Below are 12,492 nucleotides of genomic sequence, written 5' to 3'. Positions count from 1 at the left end.
TCCAACCGAGACATTATTTTGTGTCAAGATACATGCCCCACCCAGTATATTTGCCGTAACAGTTTACATAATTTGATTTATTTATTGATCCTCCACAGTGCATAAGTCAAGGTTGCCATGGAATCAGTACGTATTTATACGACCCTTAAATTTATCAAACAGATCTTACATATTTTATTAAGAAAAAAATAGGTACTCTAAAAGAAAATAAATTTTGTAAGTATTAAAATCTACCAAATCATCTTTAACTTTGCATTAACGAATTTCTAAGAATAGTGAAATTTAAAAATAATAATAATTCTATGTAGATTTATACGGAAAATATTATCCCAAACGATTAAACACGTTTTTCTTCAGACATTGTTAATATTATTTACTTGAAACAAGAGAAGCTTTCTGTAGGATGTTTAAATTATGTTTAATATTGAAGACGTTTAATTTTTGGAATAACTGTTTCTCTAGTAAGGTCAGTTTAGTCGGCAAAAACCACTTTAGAGCTTCAGAATTTTAATTTTTTTCACGGTGTAGTTATGTTAAATAAAATATTAATTAAAGAAAAATAACTTTAAAGTAACATAAGTTCATGAGTTTTATAAAAATTGACATAGTAAGATTCACTATATTCATCCAATTGCACTTATTTCAAAAACACCCTGCATGTACCGGATGAACCACCTTAAGTCCTATTTTCTAAGTTAGTCTTGGAATTATGAAGAAACTGTGAATAAAAGTTGTACGAAACTTTTTACATTTTTTCATTCCTTTGTTACAGGATATACTCGTATTTATATTTCATCTATAAAACCCTTGAAAGATCGATACCTGTATTGCATCTCTCTCATAAAGGCTAATAAGTTTCCTAGAAGTTTTATTCCAGCACTTTTTTCGTACGTTGCAAATAGCAAAGAAAATACAGTGTTACATTCATGTTTCAAATGAACCACCCTGTATAAACCTCAATGGAAAATTATATCCTTTATTATATGACTATAAAGTAAAACAAAAACTTTCCAAAATATTAGTTGAGATTATAATATCTTAGATTCGAGTCCTTCCAAAATTTGAGTAAATGAATTTATTTTAATTTAAAATAATCTATACACAGTCATTCAAGAACACAATTATGTTCGATCTTTTACAAAAATAATCAACTATGTCATAAATGTGCCGCCGAAAAAACACCCTGTATGTGAAAAATATACTTTATATATCCCATATCACCAATCAGGTTTTCTTTTGCCTCGCGCACGAAATCAATGTCACAAATTTTAATACACCGAGACCGTAAAGGATTATTAGTTATTTTATCCAGCAATAAAACCACTAATTTGCCATGTCCACATCGGGCTATTAAGTTTATTATACAGCGCTAATTAGTGCAAAGTAAATTCCACTGTTTTTCCTTTATTGTAATCATAAAGTCACCGACTAAAATTTATTACCCAGTAGTTACTTTAAAAACAACAGACGAATAGACAAGTGTTTCATTGCGGCAGTTTTAATGCACATTTTGTTGTAAGTGGGAAGCGGATCTGATATTTATATTCCAGGTCCGGCCTCCGCAAAAACATGCGTCTAAATTACCTAGTACTATATTAGGTGACTTTTGCAATCATTCGAATGAACACATCAATAGGGAATTTTAGTGGGAATATTTTGAAGCGTATTTCTCATTTTTCATCAAAAACGGATTTAAGGGGTTTTGATACTAGAGGACTCAAGTGTAGTATAACCTCAAAATTGACAAAATATGTGAATAATACACTTTTTAATACACTGATAACTGCAGCTTACTCGAAAACATAAAAATCATATTCTTATACCATTTATAATAATTATTTAATTCTTATAAACGAAAAATGCATTTAAAATAAATAAAACTGTAAGTCAAAAGTAAGTCAAATCAATAGTATACGGTTCCATTTAAAATTTTCAACTTGACCTCTAAATGACCTTCAAGGTTATGGTCAAGGTCACCGTTGATTGCTCACTCAAACCCTGCAACTTTTGTCCTAATCATTTTTTTGTTTGAGCAATATTTTCTGAGATAGAGGGGGGGGTTCCAAACTTTTTGAACACCCTGTATATATATATATATTAGACTCATATCTGTGTCTACATCAATAAGAGAACTTATATTCACAATTTCAGATACAGAATATACTTTTAAAAAATGAGTATTAAATCAATTCATCAAAAAAACGTTTATTTTTTGCTGTTATAACAATTTTAGAAAAAATATTTTTCGCTGGATTTACTTTTTTTAAGGTCTTAACTTAATTTTTTGATGGTTTATTAAACAAAAGAAAATTTTTTTTCTACATTATTAAACTATTTAAAAATAAATTTCACGGATTTTTCATGAAATATTTTTATTTTTTGTTACATTTTGTTTTTTCCACTTATTTCAATTTTTTAAGAAAAATAAAGTGCACCATCTTAAAGTAGAGATTTTAAGCTTTAAAAAGTGCTCTCATAAAGTTTCAATATCACATTTACAACTATAGTTTTTGATTTATAAAGTATGGCCTAAAAAGTCAAATTTGTGATTTCTAAAAATTATTGAATATGTTGGGCTCAATATTTTTCAGATTAAATTTTTAAGATTTTTTCCATATCGCTCACTGTTTCAGTCGTCATTTGAAGAGTAATATATGAAAGTTACAGATATTTATTTTAAAAATTAAAAGAATGACAGCTATTTTATTATTATTGTACAAAATTATAGAATGACGTAACTTTGTATAAGTACGTACTATATATTTTTTTTTTTCTCAAGTTTAAAGACTTAAAATTTTGATAGCCGGATGACTCTTCTTTCATTTAAATTTTTGTGAGGTCGATTTGATCAATTAGATAAAAGTTATAACAAATTTAGTGTAGCGCGCTCGGGGCCGCGCGCTCTTGGAGAGAGCTATACTTCGGCCTGCCTGTCTCATTTTTCGTTTTTAGAAAAAAAAATCTGCAGCCTTCAATTCGCATATTAGAAAAAAACTTTATTAACATTTTTTATGTAAAATTTCCTGTTCTTTCGCGCAGTTAATTTTTTTTTAATAATATTTTTTTATATATTTTGCAAAAACTGTAATTTTGCAACTAATTTGTTAAATAAATAATTTATCGTACACTCTACAGTTGGTAACTTTTTATATATTGTTTCTGACAAGTTTACCAAGCGAAAAATAAAAAGTTCTCTCTTCCAGTAATTTTCCCGAAGTGAAAAATCTATCTTGACTCCACTAAATGAACTGAACAATTTTCATATGGGAGTTATTCCCGTGTACTCATTAAAATGGGTCAAGTGGTGTAAGGAAGGAATAATACAAAATTAGCTCGCCACAAAGGAAACACTTTTAGTCCTAATATAATATACTATTTTTGTGCTTTGTTTTGAAAAATGTTTATTTATTACCCACAAGCGAAACTTAAAAGGAAAACACGCTTCCATTTACACCATATATTCCTGTTTAACAACTCACTGATACATTTTTCTGGTTTCAGGTGGATCTAAGTACCTAATCAACCGAATTATTAGTTTAGAAGAGCTGTTGTGATCGAACCTTTTTTTCTGCAGGTATAAAGTGAATGTTCCATATTTCCGACTCAGATGTCCGTCGCTAACCTGTATATTCGTCCTAGTAGCAACAATAACACTCTTGTAATATTTGTAGCAATAAAAATATGTATGGTGCATTTATTAAAAACGAAAAAAAAATATGAACATGTAAATAGTACCTGTTTTGCTACAAAAATTTGGTAATGTTTAAGGATGAATGGTCCATAGTAGTTCACAGTCTTTGCTGCTAAAAAGGTGTCGTTACTGTTTTAAGGATTTTTTGTACTTTGTTCTAAAGTTAGTTTACTGTTGGATATATTGCTATAGATGACTAAAATATATTTTTTCCTTGTACAAATGTTAGATGTAAGTTTAGGAATTTGTCAAAGAGAACCGATGCCATGTTATTATTTTAGGGATGTGGTCTGACTTATGACCTTGTGATAATAATAAACTTAATAACAAGTGATTTTATTGTAAAAGTTGAAACGAATTATTATGTATAGGTCGATACGCCTCGCTAGGACTGCCATGTCGAACATTCAACATTCTGTTAACTGTCAAATCTATATCAGGAAAAATGTATAGGTACACTAACATCAGGTAGTGCTTTAGGAAGTTTTCTTTAAACTATAGAAGTTACTACTAGGGAAAGGTAGAAGGGAAAACATAACGACATCAAGTTATAGATAACACATTACATCTTCAGCAACATCCTCATCAATATCTTCATCAAATCGCATAAAAAAAGTTATTAGTTCCACTTTTTAGTTTTCTGAATTACCAAAAAACACCCATAAAATCTAAACAACAAACGTAGGCTCCTCCATTAGCACAGGTCTTCAAATAAGAGGACTCATCACTCATCATATAATTGTGAATGAGTCCAAAATGTTGAGTCGGTTATAAAACTAAATTTAAACTTTTTTAACACTCTTTTACATTTGAATAATCTCTGTATCTTTAATATTTAACGGTAACTACTGGAAAATAATACTGAAATTCACTGTACTGATTTATATGTAATTTTATAACCGAGTTGATTTTCAAATCTCATCTGCCTTCAAAGATGTCAGATATACCATGACTGCAGGTAGACTCCTCTACATAGCCACATCCAAAGAGAAAAATTGTTGCGATTTCTGCTACCCGACAAGAAACTGGAGAGCTACAGGACTGATGTCAGGGGTTTGTATGTCAGGGAGAGAGGTATAGGGTATTAAGTACTCTATAAATTTGTGGTTTGAGTTTATGAGCTGGAATCAGCTAATGTAGAATTTTGGTTGATTTTTGAAGCTGCGTGATTGCAAAGGTTGATTGTTTTTGAATACCAAAAACATATAATGTATCCTACGAATATGGTGCGTTGATTGGCTGCTTTTTAAGTTTTGAGGGTGATTTTTGGTAATTTAAAGAAAAGATGAAGAGCGGTGGAGTATTTCCGATGACATACTCGATTTCTGGGGATCCAAATAGGGTGGTGTGGGTTTCATTTGTGGATCAAACTTCTTTATGTGCCTGAGTAATCTTCAAAACGAGGATCTGTATATATCCATCCATCATGTAAGTTTATCATATTCTGACCTTTTTAATAGCATTGTTTATTGAATAATCTTCAAACGTATGAAGTCATAGCTGGAATTTGGTAAGACCCTTGCCCTACCTTTTGCATTTGTCCAGATTTATTAACGTTTTTTGCATATCGACAGTTTTTTAAGAAACAGATCATCGCTTCAAAAATATCTGGGTTTAGTAAAATACAGGAAAATAAAAAAACACATGGTTATCTCCAACTACTTTTCTTATAAGTTCATACCAATATGTCATTGACTCTTACTCTAGAACTAACGCTTTTAAGGTCACAGTTGAATTTAACATTCTTCACTCAGACTGGATTCTTTTTAAAGGCTAGTAACTCTGATTTTAAAACACATGTTTCTTAATGCAATTCGATTTTCTTCAGACACACTACGTTGTGTGACATTTGTTTTCCTAAACCACTGCCAATAATTCTTTTGTCACTTTCCAAATCTGACAATTTTTGGCGTACTTCTTCAACCAACATATCGACCAACTTAGGGCAACGACATTTTTGTTAATAATATTACTACGCCATAATCTTTATTTGGCTATTTTATTTTATAATTTGATTCTGCATTGTCCAAACCTGCTATAGTTTCAAAGCGCATTTCACATTTGCGAAATAAGTTTTTTTCTAACTTCTTAGACTTGGTGGGCCTGGCGTCGCGTACAATTATAAATAGTGCAGTCATACATTGATACGCACATTTTGTTGTTGTAGGTGTGTAATTCTAGAAGTTATTTATGATATATATTTAATCATAACTAAGTAGGATGTACGGCAATAAAGTTTAAGTCCATTATAAATATAGTGTAAGCATGGTACGTCTTAAGTGTATAGTTCAATATAATAGTTATGTTTACAGATCCTTATATATCCTTTATCCCTAGTCTCCAACTTTGTTTCAGTATTCTTTTCAACAATAAGACTCGTCTAAGTCGTTTGTAAACGAAGTGTTGTAATATTGTGTTTGCACTTATCAGACCAATGCAGGTAGGTAAGTACAGAGGGTGTTCAGTAAAGAATGGGCTAACCTACTTGGATAAAAATGAGGTGAATTAAGTAATGTAATTTTCCAAAAATATCTGTCCTTAACAAAAATCTGAACGGGATAATATAGTGACACAGGAGCTCAGAACGCCCTATACATTTAACGCAAAAAACAAGCAGATACTTGGGTTTATCACACAAAGAACCTTGTTATGCAAAATTCGAGTACAACTATCCAAAAAATAAATAAATTATCTTAAAAAAAATACAATAAAAAAGACTTATTTTTGTCAAAGGAAGTTAGCCTAAAAATGTGGCCTACTCTTTAATGAACACCTTGTATACCGATGTTTCTATTAAAGACGGGCTCTTCTGGGGCTCTGATAATGTCAGTAATACAAAAATGTGTTGCATTACATTAAATCATTTTTTTATCGGGATGAAACTATGGACATCATTAAATAAATTACACATATTTTGAAGGAGCCAATACATACTAATATTAGTTCTAATTCAGCGAAGATACAGTTTCTTTTATTATTTATTATTAAGTGCTCAGTGAATTGGCTCAGTGAATTTAAAAAAATTTAATATTTTAACTGTTGTATCTTTATTTATCTTGTCCATATATGTTTTTTAGGAATAAGTCCACTTTTAAATTAAATGAAACCATAGACAATAAAAGCACTAGCACTAGCAAAATAATAAATTTCACATTATCTTTTGTAAATATAAAGTGTCTTGTGATTCCCGTTTTATTTAGGTTTAAATGTTTTTAATAAACCGCTTTCTGAGATAAAGAACTCAAATTATATCATATTTTTTAAGAAAAAGATCCACAAATATTTAATAAGAAATACATTTTATACTTTAATAAATTTTTTGTTTCCTAAAGTGGCTAATAGATAGTGCCCCATTTGAAAAAATTAAGTTAGGTAACGCCCAGAAAAAATGGCACCCCTGTATAACTGGAAATAGTGTTCAGATGTGAAGAAATTAATTCGGTGCAAGTTTTATTTGATACACATTTTTATTATTAATATTTTCAATGAAAGAATTGTCTTAAATGCAACACCATGTATATTTAGGGAAGAAATTTACACAACCATGAGAAAACTCGAAGGAATAACTAAAAAAGATTGTAAAACTATTATTATTGTACAAGATGGAACACTATGGCTAAGTATAAATTATAGTTTAGTTCCAACAGTTTTACTTAGTTTGCCAGCGAGGGAACAAAAAATTATTTATTAGGAATGAATTCTACTGAAACATCATCTCAAAAGTTTTTTGTGTCATTTTATGACAGTGCCAAAATCGTGATTTTTGACATTATATTTACTATTTAAAACGAACTAGGATTTACCCCGATATCATTTTTCGTCTTTGAGAAATGGCATGTTGAAATTTAGTAGTTTGACTTATTAGCTGGATAAATCCAAATGCGTTTTAAAGAGTAAGTATAGTACTTTATGAATGGTTTCAGCAAAAAAATTTTCCTTTCCAAGTAACATAACCTCAAACTTTTTTTTACTTATATTCTGGAACCTATGCATTTTGGAAGGATATTGAAGATGAAAAAAGTTTTAGAATTGAATTTTGCACAATATACTGCAAGTTAAAAATGTTTAAATTTATTACCGATGTTGCAAAATAGCAATAGTTGATGAAAAAAAGGCAAAATAATCAAGTATTTTGGATAATTTTTTAAAAATATTTTGATTTCTGGTAAAAAAAACTTTAGAATATAATAAAACAACACACCAAATTTCATTAAAATCGGTTCTATAGTTTCCACAAAACAATTTTTTTAAACGAATTTTTCGAATTTTGAAAATATTTTTACAGAAAAGTCGGCTCATCCTTTCAAATGGTTTTTGAAAAATTGAAATCCGTTGATTAGGACGGCCACAGTAAATTTTTAAAGTTAACACTCTTTTTTTTTATTTTTAAACAATTAGATTACATTTATCAGTTTGCAATTTATTTTTTCTCAAAAATTATAATTTTGAAGTACTATTTTTTCTTAATTTTATCTGTATTTAACAAAAAAAAAATAATTTCCAAATAATTTTTTTTATTTGTTTAAACAAAAATTATTTAAATAATTGTAATAATTATAACTAAATATATTCATATTCAGACTGTTGAAATGTACAGACTGTGACAAATTCGCTTCTCACTATAGGGATCTAGCAAACGGTAAAAGGTACGAAGTAGCTTAAATGGGGGCAAAGTTGCGTTATCAGGGGACAAATATCATGCCTCTAAAAAATTATCTTATTTCTTTATCTAATCTTTATCTAATTGTATATTGCTATGACCAGTATCATAATTAAATTAATTCGTTAGTAAGTGTATTGAGATTAATAGTAATGTAAGTATTTCTTGCTCAATATTTTCTTTTTGTTTATATGAACATATAGAAATTGTAAATCGTGTTTGCACTATAATTGTGAATATTTAAGTTGAGACTAAACTTACAAATACCCTAGCCTTCCTCTAGTGACTCCGTGTAGCGATACGGGACGGATTAGTCGATTTCATTTTTTAATATATCCTTATAGCTTGGAAAATCCGCCAAAAAAAAACAGCTATTTTACTTATTACTTTCTTGTCCTCACAACATTCTAACAACTTATTCTTGGAATTCCTACGTTCTTTGGAATGCATTTCGCGCGTTATTTGAAATATCGATTTTTCTTTTTATACCTGTTCAACACATGGCCCCGACAGTTTAAGTGAACTTGTAAAAAAATATTGCTAAATTTCGTGAAACCTTCCCCGAAGGACGGTCTTGGCGACGTTAAACGTACTTGAGAGCCCTCAACTTTCGATAATTTGTGTTGACTGAAATATTTTACTTTTTGGCCCATCCGTTCCGAGAACTAACAAATAAATTACTACGCGTCCCGGCTTTTGTTACACCAGGACCATAATCAACTTAATTTTTTTAAATACGACCTTAGACATTTTATTACATTTTTTGCTAGTCTTCATGATCCCCAATACTGTACTGCTTCAGCCCGAACCAGATTCAGACGTTTTGTCTCGAAAAATTCACCTTCAGTGTATTCGTTCCAAATTTATCTAAATTTTTTATTTAGATTTCTTTGTTTATTGAATTATCGTATACTGTAAGTGTCGTTAGACCTTGTGAAATCCATCTAGTTATTTAAACTATTACCAATAAGCATTAAAATAAAAAATTATTATTATTTTATTCCCGTGTCCATAGTTATTTCTAGGCTTCCATTTTTTCCTCTTGAATATTCTTCCAAAATGCATATGTTCCAAGATATAAGTAAAAAACTAAGTATTTTTTTAATTTTTTTAAACATTTTTGTAATTTTGAAAATGTTCCGGACCTCGCCCAGATCTAGGGATATACACTTTTGTTATGTGAGCTGCACTGAAGGTATTCCAGCAAAAATTAGTTTGCCCCCTGTTACATCCAAGAAGTAAGGTCTTTAAGTCAAATATATATGTGGCAGAGAAAACAATAACCGTGTAATGGATTGCATATCTTCACTAACTTTAACCGATTTTTTGATTAATAGTTTTGTTCTTAGGGAGTTGTTATTAATATATAAATTTGTTATTGAAAATAGCAAATTTACGAAAAAAAACCTACCCTTATTTGTACGTTTATATAAGAATTCATATAATTAAAAAAATTTTGATTAAATAAATCTCCTAAATTTAATCTTTACGTAAATCAAACATTGTTCACTGAGTTCCACGACTACTTAAAATACATTTCGCATTAAAATTGAGGCACAAATAAATGAAAATGGATAACAATTTCAATGTTGATTTTCTGGTTAACGGCTAATTTGATTCAGACTATTTTATGTAGTAGAATTATAGGTTCATTTTTTTAAATACACTTAGTAAAAGTGAGAAAAAGTGTTTCGCCTGAAATTTGAACCCCTGTAGGATACGCGTTATCTCCGCCGACATGACGGTTCCTGTCTCCAATGTGTTTTTGTTCAAGGTGTCAACTCCTGTCTCAGTAATTGCAGAACGAAGTAAACATGGTCGACAAGAAGTTACTTGGGGAATTAAACATAAGTGGCGTAAATATCAAAAATTCCCTGGATTAATTATGATAATATACTATTTCCTTCATAAATTAAAATCGACGTCAATACGACGGTGAGAAGCACTAAATTCAGGATTTTTTTGTGCAATTGTCGCCGTTGCTAAAGGCACTATCAAAGCAATAAATGCGCTTTGTAGGGAGGGAAGCTGCCCCGCCGATAGTTTTATATAAAATCCATAAAAGCTGCTACTTTAAATTAAAACAAGCAAAGATACTTACCTTGATACCGAAGATATGCTATCAACTCGCAGAACCCACCTACATTTAAAGGTTTTACGATCTAAAATTTATCGACCATAAACCAATTTTATTGGCTAAGTTTTATTATTTAAGTTCTTGTATTTTCATGTCAGCAATTGAAAGCGCTGTTTTTCTTATTACGTTATAAAACATTTTCTTTTTAACCACATGAAAATATTACTCCGCTCTGATCAAGTTATAAATAATAAATTCTGGCATGGCTTTTACTGGCCAACTTCGGAATCCAGCCTGGGCGGAATCTGGATATATTAATTTTAACGACCCTCTTTACGATGGTTTTATAGTGCAAATGCCGAAAGTTAAAATTGAAAAATTTTAGTAGTGGAATCTTAGTTTGGGCTCGACTCTGGAGAGCTTATGCTGGAGTTGCCAGACGCACATAAAAGAAATCCTAGTCCAGGGTATAAAGGGGCATGCAAGAATCGATCAGGAAAATTTATTCTCCGAATAACGACTTAGGGGGGAAAACTGTTTAGTAGAAAGAAGTTTTATTTAAACAGTGAATAAACTAACAAATAAAACAAAGGAGTAATAATAACGGCGGATGTTAAAGTATACTTTTACATACAGGGTGTTTCAATTAAAACTTCCCACCTGAATACTATCGGAATTAAAAAAAAAGATACCTGCTGTCGTTCCTGAAATATTGTGAAAAAGCTGAAAATAGCGATTTTAGAAAATGCCATCTAAAGTCCTTATTTCACAACAGAAAGAGATGAAATTTGGTACTGGAGGATAAAAAGATACGAGGAATCCATTTTCGTCGAAAGAAAATATCTACGGGCACTAGTTCGAGTTATGCAACATTCAATTGTTGTTTTTTTTTCTAGTATATTGGATCTTGACAGTAACAGATAGAGGATAAAATTACGAACACGTCAAAATGTAACACTACTACTTTATTTGAAGAATAACCCATAATATTAAAGAAATTTAACAATTTACTTAGAATATTAATAAAATCTAGTTTTTCTTGACGTAAAACAAAAATCAACAAACATTTTGACAGATTCGAAATTTGCTAGCGATTGCTGTAATTATGGTAAAGTTTTGAATTACAGGGAAGAGGGAGATGTATAAATTACCCATAAAAAATAAAAAACTCTGTAGAAACTGATATAATTATATCCAGAAAGACACTAGCCTCATCAAACAGTATTTTTAAAAGTATATATCGGCCAGGAAATATGGAGTTGGACGTGACTTTTTGTTTCGGCAAGCTGAATTTATCACTATAGATGCTAAATATTATGTACAATAATATAATAATATTATATATAATATTAGTTTCCACAGTCATAAAAATGGAGGGAAGATTGTTTAAAGGGTGGTTAATTGTATAACTTTTACGCTTATAACTTTTTCCGTTCATTTCCACGAGTAAAGTACTTTTGTTTCGTCTTCAAAAGACCTACAAAACTAGCACTTGAGCGTAAAAAAATATTGATTAGATCAAAAGTTATAAACAGTTTATTTATGACTTTCCCAGATGCCAATGCCAATGATGAGCCATGAAAAACGGACCACCCGTATACTACATACGAGTTTTTAAATTTTGGTTTGGATATGATAATAAAATCATCATTTAAAAAATTAAGACAAAATGTCAATGAACGAACATTTCGAAGCATTTCGGGCGTTATCTGACGACAGTCTTCAACAATTCGCCGACGAAGCGCCTCAAGTGAGTTCGGCTGTGTTACATAAATTTTCGACTTACCCCAAAGAAAAGTCTAAGGGTGTTAGATCTGGCGATCTGGGAGGCCACTCAATTGAACCTCTGTGTCATATCCAGTGATTTGGAAAGTTCTGATTAAGAAAATCAAGCACAGCTACGGCGTAATGTGGTGGAGCACCATTCTGCTGAAACCACACATCCTCTTCTGGCAAAGAATTGTCATTTTCCAACACTTCCATAATCATCGGGTAGATATTCATTTCCAGTAGATTCAGGTACATGTTTCCATCCAGATTTCCCCTATAAGATGGTCTCCTAGT

General features: G+C 30.5%; 1 protein-coding gene across 1 annotated transcript in view; it reads left to right on the top strand.

The window, feature by feature from the left end:
* LOC108910559 (protein doublesex) overlaps nt 1-6,007 on the top strand; it is a 134,358-nt gene extending 128,351 nt beyond the window's left edge. The window contains exon 5 of the mRNA XM_023454421.1: nt 3,502-6,007. The gene's annotated coding sequence lies outside the window, so the exon portion shown is untranslated. The remainder of the gene's footprint in view (nt 1-3,501) is intronic.
* The last annotated feature ends 6,485 nt before the right edge of the window (nt 6,008-12,492 follow it).

The sequence above is a fragment of the Anoplophora glabripennis genome, unplaced genomic scaffold (genome assembly GCF_000390285.2).
Source record: "Anoplophora glabripennis isolate ALB-LARVAE unplaced genomic scaffold, Agla_2.0 scaffold319, whole genome shotgun sequence".
Lineage (NCBI taxonomy): Eukaryota > Metazoa > Arthropoda > Insecta > Coleoptera > Cerambycidae > Anoplophora > Anoplophora glabripennis.
The sequence above is the reverse complement of the archived record's forward strand: the minus strand, read 5'-3'. Positions and strand labels throughout refer to the sequence as shown.